Raw genomic sequence first — 17,772 nt, 5'->3', positions numbered from 1 at the left:
ATAATCACTCTTCAGTTTGTCTTTTTGCACTTGATTTACCTGGAGAGAAGGTCACCAACAAATTTATAGAGCTGACCAAATTTTCAAAGGCTATATCTAGGCCTCTAGATTAAAGGAGATTGTGGCCAAATCCCCGGCCTGCTAGTGCTCTAGAAGAAATATCAAAAATGCATAATCAGATAATAAATATATGATGAAAAAACCCCAACCCATAGACCAAGAGTAGCCAATCTTTTCCTCACTGCCTGGGGCATTATAGTGCTGTATAATACTTGTATTGTCTTTATATATATATATATCTAATATGAAACGACCTCATATATTGAATATTGATTGAAATCACTATTCAATCTCATGAACTACTTTTTTGTGAAATAAAATAAATCCATTTAAATGGATCAACTTCAAATAATTTAATATGTCTATTGAGCAGAACAAAGACATTTTTTGCAGTTTAAAATGTTTTAGTAAAGGATTTGAGGACTACAACAACTGTGTAGTGCCAGAAAAATTTGGATATAAACTATATCACTGCCAATTTGACTGTCATTTTTCTTGTCTRAAAGAAMAACCTGTTTTACAAATCAGTTTATGGACTCTTAGGGCTAGAATTAACTATACATATAATGTCATCAGAYCTTCCACATATAAAAAGGTAATAGATTTTTATATGTGATCTTTCCATCAAATCTGTACTTCTAATTTACCTAAACTACCGTATAGGAATGCTTCAGGCAGCTGAGCTTAATAGAGAAATAATGAATGGCAATGGAACAAACTCATCACTAGTTCAACTGAGATTTTCAACAATCGTGTTCAACATTCCATTTTGAATACCTCTAACTTCAGCTGCCAGGCACATGACCTCATTATATGCAMATAAGTGAGATTTAAAAACTGCTACTTTCTGAAAATTCGTCAGCAAACAATGAGTGAGCAAATTCCTGTGTCTTTTTCTTTGTTAAATTATCTAGAAAGACAATGATTTTCATTTAAGCTGAATTCTGACAAAACGTGTATCAAGGTTTCTTCTACGATCAAAAGAATGAAGTAAATATGGTAAAAAGTTTTTTGTCCCATCCTTAGATCAGTATCAGGGGAAGTGACATTTTCACTAAATAGTCTCTAGACCAGATGCTTAACTTTTAAAAGAGTAAAGATTAGTGAGACAATTAAAAACTGACTAGTRGAGAACCTGGGATATTTCAGAAACATCTGCACCATTATTCATATTTGAATATCATATTTGAACTCCTAGAAAATAAKCCTTTATTATTGATCAGTATCTTTAGAGTGCTGACATCAAAACCGAAGATCCTTGTAATGAGCTCATTATTATGCTGYACTCATAAGAACACCACCTGGTTTTTCTCTGTGTATTAGTTATGCATCAAAAGATCGGTTTACAGGCTTACCCACTGTATCGTGTTTGGATTCTATTTTCCCATAATAGAGTAGTGATATTTCCAGGACATCCCCTGTCTTCAAAAAAGGGTTTCCTAAGTGACTTAATCTTAAGCATTCACTAGTCAAAGAGAAGAAAAAGAGAAACAAATTAATCCCCTCCTGCAATAGTGAGGAGGGATCTCTGAAACAAACCATAAACAGGAGTTACTCAGCTCTAAACTTGTGATATTTGAAACAGTTTCAGCCTAAGGTGATCACACGGCCCAATATTTGACAGAACTGCTCTGAATGAGAGGAAAGCAGTGTGGTCACCCAGAAACAGAGCAAAATCTATCATTAGTTATTCCTTCTGCTGTAAGGAAGCAGTCTCAGTGGCTAAGGTACCTGTTCAGAAACTTACWCTGGACTTCTGAATATCATGAACTTACAGAAAAACTCTGTGCCTTTACCCAGCAGTTTTTCAACCTCACTATTCAGATATTCATCAGCTCTTTCTACCATATTTACTTTTCATTAGACTTTYCACATGAAAGAGTAGAAAGGCACTAATTCTTCAGTGATGTCCTTTCTTTACTCCCAGGATATGAACTTCAACATTTAACTTAACTGAACTTTTGTTTCTAGATTTCATTGACATAATGTGTTTTAAAAAGAAGGCAATCAGCTATTTTAAACATAGATAAATTTAAAATTACATAATTAAAAAGAAAGTGAATGAAGACCAGATATGAAGTTAACTCTAAAACCGCAAAATACAGTGGGATTTAAAAAATATTTTATTGGCTTAGATATCACATACCGGTCACACATGCAAACAAACCAAAACAAACCGGTCAATAAAGACCAAAGACTTAATTGTAAATATTAGAGTAAATAGTGGAATCTTGTTCCAAAACCTCAAAACAACACCTCTGTAATTCAACTGGAATTCAGACACAAATTCCTGTTTCAACAGACWAAATACCTCTGGGTGAATGGCTTTGTGTAAATGGATTTTTGTGTCTGCCAGTGCAATGATCAAGTAGTTTAAGGTCTGATATAGCAACGAAGAGTTCATATTCTATGTCTTTAGTAAAATAGATATATGTATGTATATGCAATATGGAAATATTTTATATTATAATCATATTGATATATATTTAKAGAGAGAGAGAAAGGGAGAGAGAGACTTCACTTGCTACCACAAGTATATCTAAGTTTTTGTTGATGAATGTATTCATTTCTACKTTATTCATTCCTTTTGCTTCACTAATATAAGTCTGGTATTTGTGTAGCCATGTTCTAAAGGGAATGAATGTCATAAAGATGACACATKCTTCATCCTGGAGGAGGTGGGAGGATTTCAAGAGATGACCATGGGGTGAAAAGAACAATTTTARTATTCTGGGTGTTCTCCACAAGAGATAAGTGTGTAAGTGTGGTGCTTTATAATAATATTCCCCAGAAGAAGTGGGATTTATACAAGTAGCCATGGGTTACCTCTCCATAGAATGGCTTCTGTTTGCTGTGGTGGAATTTGAATGGTGATCTGTAAAGTGATGATTTAATTAAGTGGTTTAATTTCAATGGTGATCTGGAGAGCTACAGAGAAGAGAAGCCAGCATACACCTGTTTACTGGAAAATCAGCAAGGTGCCACCAAAAGGCAAAACCACTCAGAATGCCGTAATATGCAGTCACAAACTGCAAACAAGTCTTATATAAAGAATGCCATAAGACAAATTTTCAAGTTTATTGAATGCAAAATTGACAATTTCAAGCGGTTTAGGAGCCCATGTGTTCAGTTTTTGCCAAGTAGATGTAAGCAAAGTTGAATTTTCAATTAGGTTTGGCACTAAGAAACATTCATTCAGGTGGCTACCAGTGACTCCCAACCAATCTAACACTCAGCTGCACTGAAAATTCAACCCAGCAAACATTAAAAAAATAATCTACAAAAAAAATAATCTACAAAATCTATTTTCACATACATGGGAAAATCTGATTGATGCCTCCTTACAACTAAGGCATAAAATAGTCTGTGGACACGAATGTTCATGTCCTCTAGTTTACACTCTTACCAAATCTTTCTTTTATAATTMATTCCCTTCATTTTTAGTTTCTCCCATAATTTCCTCAAATGAAAAAAAAAATTGCATATTTGCTCACATATTCTTTGCTTTTATGTCAAGTGCATACATATATTTCTTCTCTTACTATTTGCTTTTCACTGTAAAGAGAAAACAAAAACATCACTATCAAAATGTTTCATTTCTGAATGCAAAATATTTAGACTCTTTCCACACTGAAGTTCTGTCAAAAAGTTTTGTTGAAACTGACACATTTTTTGTAAATGCTACAATTTCATCTAAATTGCTTCTTTTTACAGACAGTTGATCAGTAAAAAAAAAAAAAAAAAACCCAAAATCTCACAACCAGAAGGAAAAAGAAAACCTTCCACCAAAATCCACTGTCTAATATTTCCCAACAGCTACCAAATCTGCTTTCCTCTTGATTATGCTTTTTGTCTCTGAGCTCATATATTTTTCATTCTACCTTACATTTGCCCCACTGCAGCAGGGTGGCCAATTTTGTCCCAGCATGAGTTYTGCATTCTGTAAACACAAAACCAAACAATGTGTGCATACACAACATCTCCTTATATTTTGCTTATCAGCAGCAATGTGTGGAAGCACTGAGTCACTAGAGCTTCTTGCATCGCCGGTWGCAAATATAATAACAGTCTTCTATTTTTTAAAAAATTTTAGATTCCTCCAAAATGGAACAGGTTGGGGTTCTCTGAACAGGTATGTCTTACAAAATTAAGAAATATTCTTCTTGCAGACATAGTTGATAATCCCCACCATTTATGTGTTATATCTGTGCCCAGTATTGTTCTGGCTTAGGCTACTTCATCCTCTCCCACATTATTCACAGGATGGCTGGATGGTTTGCACAAAACAGGATGTGACTATTCCACCTCGCTGTTGTCTGCTTTGAAAGCAAATAGAGATTTCAGAAGTTTGGCATGTCCAACCAAAGTAAATCACCTGGCTTTAGTGTTGAAGAACCATCCCTGGCACTGTTTAGTTTATTATTAACCTGTGAATCAACCTCTTAGGACACACAGACACTTCTTTGATATTTCAGAGACTTAATTAAATATTTTAATTTATCTTCTCTGAGGTTTGCAATTAATTATTTTCAAGCCTGCTCACTGAAAAAGCATCAGGGCACCCTTACAAAGAGGCAATGCATAAGTAAATAGGTAATAKGTTGGCTGAACATGTTCATCACAGCAGAAGAAAGCAGAGAAAGGAAAAGCAGCTCAGAGAAAATGTTGGTCTACAGGAAGAAATATGTTTTTAAATGAAAAATACTGAGTGATACAGCCAGATTTTAGGGTTTGGAGGTTTTTTTTTCCAGAAGTATTGCACTTCCAGAGCCAAATCTTGGAACGAATATGTTTGCAGACTACTGTATGTAGTAGAAGTAGTAAAAAAATATGTGCTATGTTAGTCTTATTTCTGCAATATTGACTTGTTCCCATAATAGGCAAAAAAAAAAAAAAATTGCAAAAATTACAGTGAGCAGTTGCACATTTCCTCAGCTTTTTTTTTTTTTTTTTTTTTTTTTTTTTTTTTGAATATGACTGTTTTTTTTTTAATTTTTTTTTTTTTTTTTTTTTTTTTTTTTTTTTTTTTTTTTTTTTTTTTTTCTTTCTTTTCTGAATATGACTGAGTTATATATAAATATAGAGATCCAGATATTCTGGATCTATGCAATAAAATTGGAAAAGTCATCATACAGGCAAGCATCATGTTTCATCATAATGGAAAATAATACTTCGTCAGTAACCTTTAAAGCAGAAAACTGACAGTATTTCATAAAATAACTTTAAAGATGACTTTCTAAGGTACACTCCTCACTCTAAGCCAGTTTCCAATAGTGCCCATATAAGCCAATGGAAAAGAATTCTGCATGGCCCCAAGCAAGGAGAATTTTATTCCTGTATTTCACAACACTTTCACCTCATATATTAAACTTACTGTAAGCTATGCTGTTTGTTTGGGTTGGTTTTGTTTAAGCATACTTGGGATGCCTAAAGCTTTTTAGCTTTATATATTTATGCGTCGTTAACCTTCAAATAAATAAATATCATGATGGAAATGCACTCAGGCCTGCAAGAATGTTATTTCATCTGACTTAAAACATTTTATAAACATTTTATTTTTCCTCTTTCTTTCTCTCCTGCTTGGAAATATTTACTGTTTATTTACGCTGTTTATTATCAGGTACTATAAATAGTATTGAGCAAATAAGGCTGTTAAAAGTTGACATATAGAAATATGAATACATCTTCATGGAACCAGGTTCCTGTTTCTCATCCAATCATTGAAGTTCTTAGGGTCACTATTACCAAGGAAATATTCTAATTTTAGGATGCAAAACTGACATTTTTTACAATGTTTTAAATAATATCTGAACATGCAAATTATTTTCTTCATATCAAAAAGATGAAGCAAATATCATGTCACATTTATGTCAGAGAAAAAAATATAATTTTCAGTACAGCTGTTTTATTTCCCATCTGTCAGCAATATATTCAGGGTTTCAGCWACCCTGCAGACTGTAAGAAACACAATCTTCAACTCTTGCCTGGGCATGTTCAGATAGAAAAGAATACGCAAAATATATGAAAAGTATATACCATTTTCACATATTCTGCATCTATGTTATCTACCTGAAGACCTTCAGTGAAGAGAAAGAGTCACATTTTGTGTCTCAGGAGGGAACAAATTGTATTAGASGAATTTGTTTCTCTGTGGCAATTCCAAAAGTAACCTCAATGACTACCTCCAGGGTGGATATTGACACACTAGATGGCAAGTTAGGTGAAGTAAATCCCACTTGGGAGATAAGAGGAAAATTTACACCCAGAGTAAAAACAACAGCTTCTAGAAAAAGTCTTCATTATATAAAATTTAACCTTTCTACAGYTGTGATGATATGAAGTAGAAACATGGTTATCCAACTTATTAATCATTATTGCTAATGGATCTCTGCAATTGGTGTATAAAAATGGGTCTGGAATGCACCTAAAAAAAACCATTCAGCATCTATAATGTACATTTTTCTGTAATTTTACTTTTTTTGTAATGAGGAATTAGTGAAGGAAAACACAGTCATATCATCAGAAATTCTAATCTAAACTAGTTGGRGCAGAGACAAACCCTCTCAATGGAGATTACTACAAAAAGTCTACATGATGTTAATTAAACACACTTCCTTCCTCTCCTTCTTTCCCTTCTGTTGACAGCAACTGTGTCCAGAACAAATRTCTGGAATTTAATAAGAAATTATCTCATTAGAGAAATACCCTATAAGTAAAGATTACTGCTGTTATATATACCAGTGAAGGAGAACAGATGAGCTTATTTCTGTGTTTTAGTTTATGCTTCTTTTGAGAATTTACCTGCCAGAATMTCATCTTAGTTGCTGTTAGTTTTATATGTCATAGATGCATGAGTCTTAAGGATGATATTTTTGATTGAAAATATCTTAGCAGAAACAGATTTTGTGTTGTAAACCCCATGGTTGCTTCTGTGTTGAATTTTCATACARCGAAATTAATTGTGTAAGTATATGGCAGGTATACGAAATGCCAATCTTTTCCATATGTAAAGTCTACCCACTTTYGCTATTGCCTTCACATATGGCTAAGATTTATATAAACCAAAAAAAGCACCCAGTTAGCATCTCATTGGAAATTCAACATTCAACAGCACTAGAATAACAGGACTCCCAGATCAGAATTGATCTGAATACAATTTCTTCCCCAAAAACAGATGAATAATCCATATGTAGGTTAAAAAATCTTATCAGTTACAAACTCCAATCTGTTGAAAATTGTAGCCTTCTTCACTTGCTAACAGTTTTCACCATTGTGCTGAATTTTCTGCTGAATCTTGTCCCAGCCAAAAATTTTCCATAACTCTACAAATAATGTGTTATCCTCCATCAAGTTAATTGTCCATTAACTTTCCTATTTTCATTCCATATTACTAATTGAAAAAWTTATTTTGGTTTCTACACCTTTCTTTAACTTCCAGTTTAGGTTCCAATATGGAAAGGTAGCTCTAACATATATTCAATTCTGAAATTAGATTGAGAAATCTGAGTCATGATGGTCCAAGAACACTCTTGTTAGAAGCAATCAACATTATTTGTTCCAAATTGAAATGAAATATTTATAGGCTGAAGAACCAAAAAACAAAAGCAAAAAGAAAAAAAAAACTGCGGATTACCATTATGGACAGCATTTTACTGGTAAATTTGTGGAAGATGTGCAAAAAACAYACAGGGCAGGTAATTTAAAGATGYTTTCCTAGAATTTATTCTCACAATGAAGATTATGAGAATCTCAAAATTAAAACAATGAGTTGAGATTTTTTTAGAATGAAAGTCTAACTTTGTGTTTTGATATTCAAAAATTCATTCTTGTTAAAATCAGAATAGTTTCAAATTATGAAGCTTTATACCTGTCTGTTTTAAAGCTTATTTTCAGTAATTTCAGTTTGTGATTCATCTGTAGTCACCTGGTTTATGTTGCTACAATTAAAACTTATCATCAATACATTGCAATGGTGTTACTACGATGTTTCATTCATGCAAGTTTTTTACTAGCTTTAGTTTATGCTGTCCTAAAATAGCTAAAGTTTAAATAAGAGTTGATGCTAATTATGACTTCTTTAGCCCACATATGTGTTTTAATTGCTTTTATATCAGTCTCCTGAATCATATCTTTTACTTATGCCTTTAACTAGTATATTTAAGGATGGTTTAGGTCTACTTTCATGAAGCTTTCCTTAATACAGCCCAGCTGTTGTGCTGGTTCATACCTTTTGATAGAAAGGGTGTACTCTTGTGACTAATGGTAAGTAAGGCATATTCCTGCTGTATCAAGACCTCTTTCACAAGACCCTGCACAAGAGCACTTACTGACTCTTTATTTCTTTTTTTTTTCTTTAAGATTTGTTGTTTCTGCTTCTCACCTTAAATTTACACTTGCAGTTTTATTCTCAGGGTGCATGTCTTTTTCCAGCTTGCACAGTACTCACCTGGTGTCCTCTCATGATTAGAGCTTTCAGGCACTTAGAGATAATGTCTCTTTTTAGCTGATGCAGAACAATTTCTATGTTAAATATAATTTTTAGGCACTGCATAACAAGAGGACTTCTCAGTTACATTTTGTTCTTCTAGCCTGTTATTAATGAGCAATTATTCACTTGCTATAGGATACAAAGGATAGAACATTCATGCAGCAGATAAAAAATAGTATCTCTTTGAAAGCATATAATACTTAGTGAAGTCTGTCTTTGTAAGAGCTTTTATATATATAGGAACTTCACAAATATTACCTTTGTTGCAAAATTATCAAGGTCTTTTTGTCCTTAATAAATTGTGTATGTACTCATCTACCAAGGTATTGGCAAAACTTGAGTCTGACTTCTGCAGTCCTGAAAAAGAATAGCTTCTTGAGTCTAAAACAGTTGGTCATAGATCCATCATAATAAGGGATGACCTTGTCCAGTTGTAGAACAGATACATTTTCCTTCTGTAAATGACACAAAAATAATCAGTTTTGGATGGCCCACTTACACAAGTTGTGCTGTTTCATCTTCAACTGACCTTAAAACTCTCTRGATTTGTGTTTTCTCCTGAAATATACCTAGAATGGACAGTGTTGGCTACTGGTCTATACACTGATTGTTTCAAATAGGGGCATCAGGCCACTGGATTTCATGCATTATGTAACAAAGCTAAAAATAGGCATACATGTTATTATAAATTCATTTTCCTACATAACTTTCAGTCTTTAATGACATGGCATTCTCATTCTATGAATGAGAATGCCTATGAATGCTATCATGTGTTCCAGTTCAATTCAGGTGGAAATTAAAGGTTTACATATTTCTTTTGTCATGAGTTCCCCATTCAGGTGTTCTTATTTCCACCATAGAAGCACCTAGCAATGGATTTTAACAGTGAGGAAGAATTATCATGCACAAGAAAAATAAATGTTTTCCTCATATCAGTAATACTGAAATTGAGAAAAAAATGTAAAACATAAAATTTCTATGTTTTATTTTCATGTGCCGTTTCTAAATATACTTTCAAATCTCACTGTTGGTGTTCTCTCTCTGTTACCATGTCTGCCTTCCTCTGTTTAAATGAGACAAAAGCACCTTATATATTCAAAATGGATTTTGTCTTTTCCTTCTATTTTTTAAACTTAAGTAGCAATATAGYATTTGTAAATGATGAATGAATTCAATTTTATTATGAATTTTTCTCCCAAAAAAGGCTAGTTACTATACTGCATATATATTTCATAAGTCTTTCTTGAAAATAAGTAATGGTTCTACTTCTGAATGTGGTATATTACTAAGCCAATATTCTCATAGCAAAATAAAAATGGGATGAAGATAAAATTAATTAATATTTTGGAGCTAATTATAATAACAGCTTAATGGTGACATAGATTGCAGTTATATAAGTTTCTCGCTAAGCAACAAACTGCCCACAAGCTCTAACTCATGAAAATTTCACAGAACACAAATTGGGATTTTCAGATGCCTTCCTGAAATGGAACTTTATAATCACTGAAATACCTGATGCGCACCAAGTAAATAGAGATGGAAGTAATATGCTTGTAAAAAGTTCTTTGATGCTTTGCRGCTTGTTACAATCATCTGCTTCCTTGGAAATAGCATGTAAACTGCTGCCAATCTGAATGGGTAAATCATTCTGACTCATGAATTTCTACACATTGAAAATACTTCGTAGAAGARCAAGATACTAGAAAATTTAGTTTCCGATCATTTGCTGTTGATAGATTCTATACTGTGAAAGAAAACTATTTCGGTGGGATTTAAGTATTATACTCATAAACAGGACTGGTACTGAGTCACAAACATTGTTTCAAACCTCAGCAATGCAGCAAGTTCTGTTCATTCTGTATAGAAGCCTGAAAGTCAAATACAATCATTCCACTTCATGGTTATGTGGTTCTTCATGGTAATAGGTTGTGTGTACAGCCAATARTTTATAACACCTTTATATAGGAGGTCTCTTGAGTGCAGGATTTACATTCTGACGCTGACTTTGGAGCCATAGTCACCTGATGATTTTACCACTGTTATTATCCATCAGATTTTGCTTTTGCTATTATCATTACTAGGCTGATGACTAACAGGAGTGAACAAGAAAGCTGGTTCAGTGACAGCTTGCATTCTGACCTTATTAGTGTAGAAATCAATGATTACAGTCACTGACAAGTCACTGTTCTGCCTTAATCCCTTAAACTAGAACTAGACTTCTCTGAAACATTTAAGTTCTTATTACAGACAAAGATTTTTTTTTTTTTTTTTTTTTAAAAAAATGTAATAAAGGATAAAAATCATCCTGCTTGGTATTTTGAACATCAGACTCGATTTTGTTACCTGACCATTATCAGAAGACCAATGATATAATTTTATTATCCTAGACATAGAATTGGTATGAACATGGAGATTAACAATGGAGATTATTGTTATTTAATATGACTTCTTGACGTTCCCTATCAATTTCCCCCCTTGAAGTTTGGAGAGATTTGAAGAAATAAAATATTTTCTATCCTCTGTCTTGTAGATAAACTAGATCTCAAATTTTTGAAGGAAAAAGTAGAAATAAACCTTACATGTCTGTCTTAGTAGCTTTGCACCTATTTTTTACCCTCGTGATTTCTAAGTTTAAAACATAGCACTAAAATTGGTTATATATGTTATTTCATTGAAAGCTAAATTTTATAATATTAGAAACGTATTAGATTTTTTWATCAGCTTAAACAGAACAATTTTTTTTTCCAAAAAGAATCAAAGGTATCTTTTGTTAAAACATTTAAAATATAAAATATTTTTGTACTATTGTTTAATTAAAATTCTCTTTGAGATTATATATTTTCCATCATTCAATTACATTAACACCATTAYCAAGAACAAATCACTCAGAAGATAAACTCTTTTTATTTTTTTTAACCCCCTTTTTATGCAATTCTAATTAGCAATTATGTTAGAAAATTTTAATGCATAAAGCTGAGGTTTTATGCAGCCACAGATGAGACTCCACTTCCTGGGAAAGGACCTAGGGTATCTGTTGGTACTTCCAGCTGCAATATATAACAATCTRTCTATACAGACATCCCACTGCACGAGTATCTTTCCCTAGGCATATAATGTGATCACAACAGGGCAATATTTGCATTTTCCTCCACACTATTATTTTCCATTATAAAAAGCAGGTGTTTCCCATGTGAAATAGAATTAACTTACACTTTGTTGTCCTTTCTGTGTGCTTCAATCAGTCTGAATTGCAGTTACTAGACTGAACCTCAAAACTTTTACCAGGGACTAGGATTTTTTTTTTTTTTTCGTGGAGCGTTTTATGGCTGTTGAGCACCTGATATATTTAAAATGATCCCTCTCACCAGCTCTGAATGTAGAGCTAAATAATGAATGTTCACAGAAATTGGCTCAATTATATGATTGCCAGGAGTAAATGAAGACTTCAGAATATGGTTTGGAATAAACAGGGTAAGCAAGTTCATTTTCCTCTCAGTATTGCTGAGGGAACAGCATTAAGGTAATGTTTCCAAGATCCTTGGATTTTAAACTGGGCTCCTGGGTCTAAAGAAGAAGATTTATAGCTAACAGTGTGAAGGATCCAAAGAGCTTGTGATTCCAACAACCACTGGGATGTTGTGTTGCAGAGCAGAGCCCAGAGAGACTTTTCTTCTTCTACTCCTCCTTAATCAGGTCTTTGTTTTTCCCTAAGACAAAGTAAATAAAGTTACATTTCACTCCATCCCCTGCAGGCAAGCCACACATGATATAAAAGCAACAGAGAGACACTAAGAGTTGTTTTCTTCTAACAAGGAACTTACCGGTCTAAATTTACTGGAATAAGGTAAACAGTAGTATCCTCAAAGTTATATTTTCATTCAAACTCTCTACTTCATGGTAGCACTAATTCCCCAGTCCTTAGTCTCCTTGTGTTTTTAAAGGAAAAGACCGAATAGTATTTCTATGCTGAGGCACAATAAAGACATACACCGACTAGCTGTAAACAAGCTTCTCAGGGAGGAGGAAATAAAAAGAAATTAGCCTGTGGAGTCCTATACTGCTGTGGCTCGACCATTTTCGGTGCCTAAACTAGCTTAAGTCAGATGGCATTTGCAAATGAACTGGAGGCAAAGGCTGCTGAAGAGCCAATTACCCAGTCATAAGGAATCCAGAAGCCAGAAAGAAATTAGAAATTTCTAATACAATTGACCACTGAGACAACTGCCCAGTATTCATTGCTTGAAGCCACAGACACTGGAAAAGCCTAGTGACRCTGAACTCGTGATATCAACAAGCTTTGGTCTGTGGATAACAAGCTGTGCTGAAAGAAGCGAGCATATGCTGGAAAAATTATACAGGTTAATGCTCATAATCCTGGTAGTATAGACAATAGAAAAATCCACCTCACAAGGAATCTGTGAGTTTTGCATATTTATGGATATTTCTTATGCTAAATTATATTTTTATGTTGTGTTAAGGGAGAATTTCATGGAAATGTCTTCATTAAACCTGTCTCATGATAAGGTAATAGACTTAATCTTGAAAAATATTTGTARACTTCTAGTGAATGGGTGTGAGGAAATTTAGATTCTTGCAGTGATAAAGATACTTCTATAGCTACTATGTGGATGGGAAACATTCTTCTTTCAGCCAAACATAATGTCTAGGAAAGGYGCAGTAGAAATAAACTTGCCAAATTGTTTGAAACCAGAATCTTTTATATGAGAATTCTGTTTCAACCTAGACCAAAAATAGAATTCTGGGTTAAAGAAACAATTATGACTACAGAAGATATATAAGTAATTAGAAATGGAAGTGTAGAATAGTGTCCAACATAATGAATGTCTTTAAGATCTTCATATCTAGGTATTTGAAGGCAGTGTTAGAGAAAAGGACTTATGGGCAGTAAAAAGCAGGTATCAGAGCAGTTGATTTAGACCTTGACTAATATGTTGTTCCCCAAAAATAAGATTGAGAAAACTATTGCTGGGTGCAAAGCTGGACCGTAGTCCCACCTTCTCACTACATAAGATAAAGGTAAAAATGTAATCAATCACATTCTGAAAGCTGGCTCAGACAAGCAATATACATAACTTTTGAAAATCTTTATCATAACCTAAAAAAAGAAAATCTAATGGCAAGTAAATGATTGTGCTGACAGCAGAAAACTTCGGTCAATTCAAGGCAGCTATCCATTACCATAATTAGCTGATCAACTCATTAAAGTGTCAGGAGAAAAATAGTTTGTTTCTGGCATTGCAATGTGGCCACATCAAACTAAAACTTGCAGATAAAAGAAAAACTATTTTTGAGATACCCACAGAGGTTCCAGAACCAAGGAAAGTCTTTGTGAGTCATGAACAACCTGGGAATGTTTCAGTAGGTAATAAATGATCTATTACAAATTTTGAGATGTGACAATCACTTCACAGCTTATATGACTTCACTTTTTTCACTGAAACCTGGAAAGAACATCTGGTAAGAGTGAAAATTAATTTTAAAGTGAGGAAATTAGTGTTGTTTCATGAAACTTTGATCTGGTGGCTGAGATTTTCTTTCTGTGTTTCTAAAGCCTATTCATAAGTTAAGGAATTGACGAGTGCATTTTGAAGTCTCGTCAGCCTTCCAAACCCTGGCAGTTCTCAAACAAACTGATATCATGAACTCCAAAGGCAAAAGCACTAGTGGAAAATCAGTTGGTAGTTCCGGATAGTATGCTTATAGTTTGTGGCATATGATTGAGTATTCCTTCCTTCTTCAAATGAGGAATTTCATTAGTTTATTTTTTATTAGTTCTGTATAAGTATGGGGTATCTTGAAAACACAGTGATGTTTTGCAGTACATTTATGCAGAGTGCCACCAGAACTGGAGATAATTATCAAGGTGAAACAGATTAGATTCCCATATAGATTAGACAYAACTCTCAGGGGAAAACAGTGAAGCAGTATAATTTTTTAGTGCATATTCAGCTTTAGATTTTAAAGAGCATGGCCTTTTTTGGGGAAAGGTTAGGTACGAATTGCTTCAATATATTATCATACCGAGAAACAGCAAGTGTTCCAATGAATATGTAGGTGATGGTATTTCAGCAGCTCTGAATATTTTTTTTTTTTGCCTTCTCTCAACTCACCATTGATCAATTGTAAATCCTAGCAAAATTTCTCTGGACTTCTCAAAGCAAACTCTTTAATTCTGTCCCAGAAGCTTTTGTCACCTTTGGACGTTTTTGTAAAAAATTGTTTGCCCCTTAAAATATCATTCCTCTCAGTCCTCTCTAGACCTTGCAGTAGCTCACTTGCTTCACTTGAGAAGATTCCTGGGGCACTTGCAATTTGAAGTGTGAGGTTACAAGAGGAATGTATTTCCAACTGACATTTGCAAAAAAAAAATACCAGCTTGACGCTCTAAGAGCAGAGCTGGACATCCATTGAAAACACTTTTGTAGCCAGGAAGAATAACAGTAAAGCTGCAATTCTCTGGCTTAGAAGTGGGGGTTTCTACACTTCCATGAAATCAGACCRTCATRGAATGGTTTGGGTTGGARCAGACCTTAAAGTTCATCTACTTCCAACTTCCCTGCTATGGGCAGGGATGCCTTCCACTAGACCAGACTGCTCAAACGTCCATTCARACTGACCTTGAACACTTCCAGGGATGAGGCATTCAGAACTTCTCTRGGCAACCTGTTCCAGTGCCTCACCACCCTCACAGTGAAGAGTTACTTCCTTGTATCTAAATCTATTCTTTTCAAGTTTAAAGCCATTGTCCTTTGTCCTGTAAGTACATGCTCTTGTAAAAAGTCCCTCTCCTGCTCCCTTATAGTCTCCCTTTAGGTACTGGAAGCTGCTGTACAGTCTGTTTTCTTATGCTGGGGGCCTCAGAGCTGAACAATGAATGCTGGAGGACACAGAGCTGAACACACCACTCATTTCTCATCCTTCTTGCCTTATACAAAAACACCACTGAGCTCCCTAGAAGTTCATAGGAAGCACAGAGGAGCCACAGAAACCACTGCTGCATACAGATTATATTTCACCTGTGTGCCTTTTGACACCATTCTTTCCAATCTGTACAGCTCTCTGATCTGGCCTCCTGTGCAGTTTAAAASACATACTACCTGTATTCCTCCCACCAAACACCATTTTTCCTTTTAATCTTTAGATTTCTTTAAATCTTCAATTTAGAGTCACCTTTCTACCAATTATATTCCTCACAAAAGGGGACAATCTTTGGAAACTTTATGTATACCCCTCTGAGCAAATATTAACATTACTTGTTTGAGGAGTTTCCCCTCTTTTTTTAATGTTACTTATACAGAAGCCCTATGGGGGAAAAAAAAAAAACAAAAAAAACAAAAACAAACCCAAAACAAAACAAAACAAACAAACAAACAAAAAAACTACGGCGAAATTTATAAACTTTAAGCATAAGATGTAATTTATTCTCAGTCACTGATATACATAAGGCTTTACAAGTCTGTTACACAAAAACATACACATTTATTTTGCCTACTTAGACTTTTAAACTTATCTACTAAATATAAAACATCTTGGAAAAGTAATACCTCTTTACATTATACATATTACATTTAGCAAAAAGAAATGCTCAAAAATAACTGATTAAGAGAAGAACTTAGAATATTTCTTGATTTTTTTTTTCAATCCTTTTGTTAATTTGGGATATAACCAGATGCTGCCTTACAGAACAGCTGGAGCTATTCAGCAGATGACAGTTCCATAGCTGTTAGTTATCACTCCTCACTTGAGATGTGATAACTGGATTCATGAATACTRCTGGCCCATTTCAGGCCAAATAAAATAGGCTGTGTTAAGGAAGCRATGCAAGTCATTTAGGCAAATTCAATTTACTTGTACTGAACTGAACTAGGAATGAACCCAGAAACTTACATSCCATCTACTTCCACGACAATACAAAGCCAAAAATCACAAGATTCCTACACAGATACTGAAGAGAAAGAGAATACCTCTAGAAGGTGATCCTCTCCATCTGAATCATTGTTTATAAATATTTCAATCTCTTTATCAACTATCAAGAAAGTCTGAGATACTAGTTTAGATTAAAGAAACATTAGGGCATACAAGTTGATGCTTATAGTTGTATAGAATAAATTAAATTCTTGAAGATTGCTTCCCATGTGAGGGTGATATATGAGGTGTTTAGTGGATGAGAAGTAATTCCTTCTTAAACAATTGCAGCTGTAGCAGGCAAGCTCTTTATAACTCATATATTGACTTTTCAATAGACCTCTAAGACAAAGTCATATTGTCACTGCTTGCCACCCATATTAAATGCTAACTCTTAAAATACAGTTGCACATTTACATCCTTTTGGAAAGAATATCCAGTACGTTTTTGGGAAGGGTTGTGTAAATGGATATTACTCATTTACTGTGCTACCACTTTGTAGGATGCTGTTCTTTTCTTCTGTGTAGTAAATCCACTCCACAAGATAGTAAAAACGAAATGGTAAGACACAAGCTCCTCACTCCTATTTAGTTTCCTTTCATGACTTTGTGAGGAGTGGAAGGGCTAAATACTTTAGCAAAGTTGAAAGAGAACAGTTTTAAGTAACTGGATCATGAAGATAATTGCTTTTATTTATATTTATTGCTATATTAATGTTGCCATTATTATTTAAAGTAGATTAAGTATGGYTATGTACGCCACAGAATTAGCTGAAGCAATGAGGGTGTGAGCATCCAAGCTGCTTTAACTCTATTTAAGCAGAAACATTCAAGCTATTTAAGTCTTCATTGTCACTATTGCAACAAAATTATGTCTTAGCAGTTTTCTATTGCAACACCTGACATTCTCTAGGCTTCTCCTAGTGAATGTGGAAGAACGTACTTGTCTTTATAGACTTGAGGGAAGAAATTGACCTTATAGCGAGGAGTCTATGAAGCTGTTCAGCAGATGTCCTCAGTTAAAAAGGGATCATCTTGCTAATTTGGGTAAGAATCAGAGTCATGCTTAATTAGTTCCCCAAAGCCAGCTTCCTGCCAAAATGAAAAGCCAAAGGTTTCATTGGTCAAGAGGGAAACACCTAAAGTTGCATTTCTATGAGCTGCTGAGACAATTAATATCTCATTGAGGCCAAAATGGAGAGCCTTGTTCTTCTGCCCCTCCTTCTTGCAGTCTGGGAGCTTGCTGGATCTACTCTTCACCAACCCAAAAGAAATATGTTGGTTTGTTCTTTTTTTTTT

The sequence above is a fragment of the Malurus melanocephalus genome, unplaced genomic scaffold (assembly GCF_030028575.1).
Source record: "Malurus melanocephalus ecotype Western Australia unplaced genomic scaffold, MMel_1.1 scaffold_179, whole genome shotgun sequence".
NCBI lineage: Eukaryota > Metazoa > Chordata > Aves > Passeriformes > Maluridae > Malurus > Malurus melanocephalus.
This window is presented reverse-complemented; position numbering follows the sequence as displayed.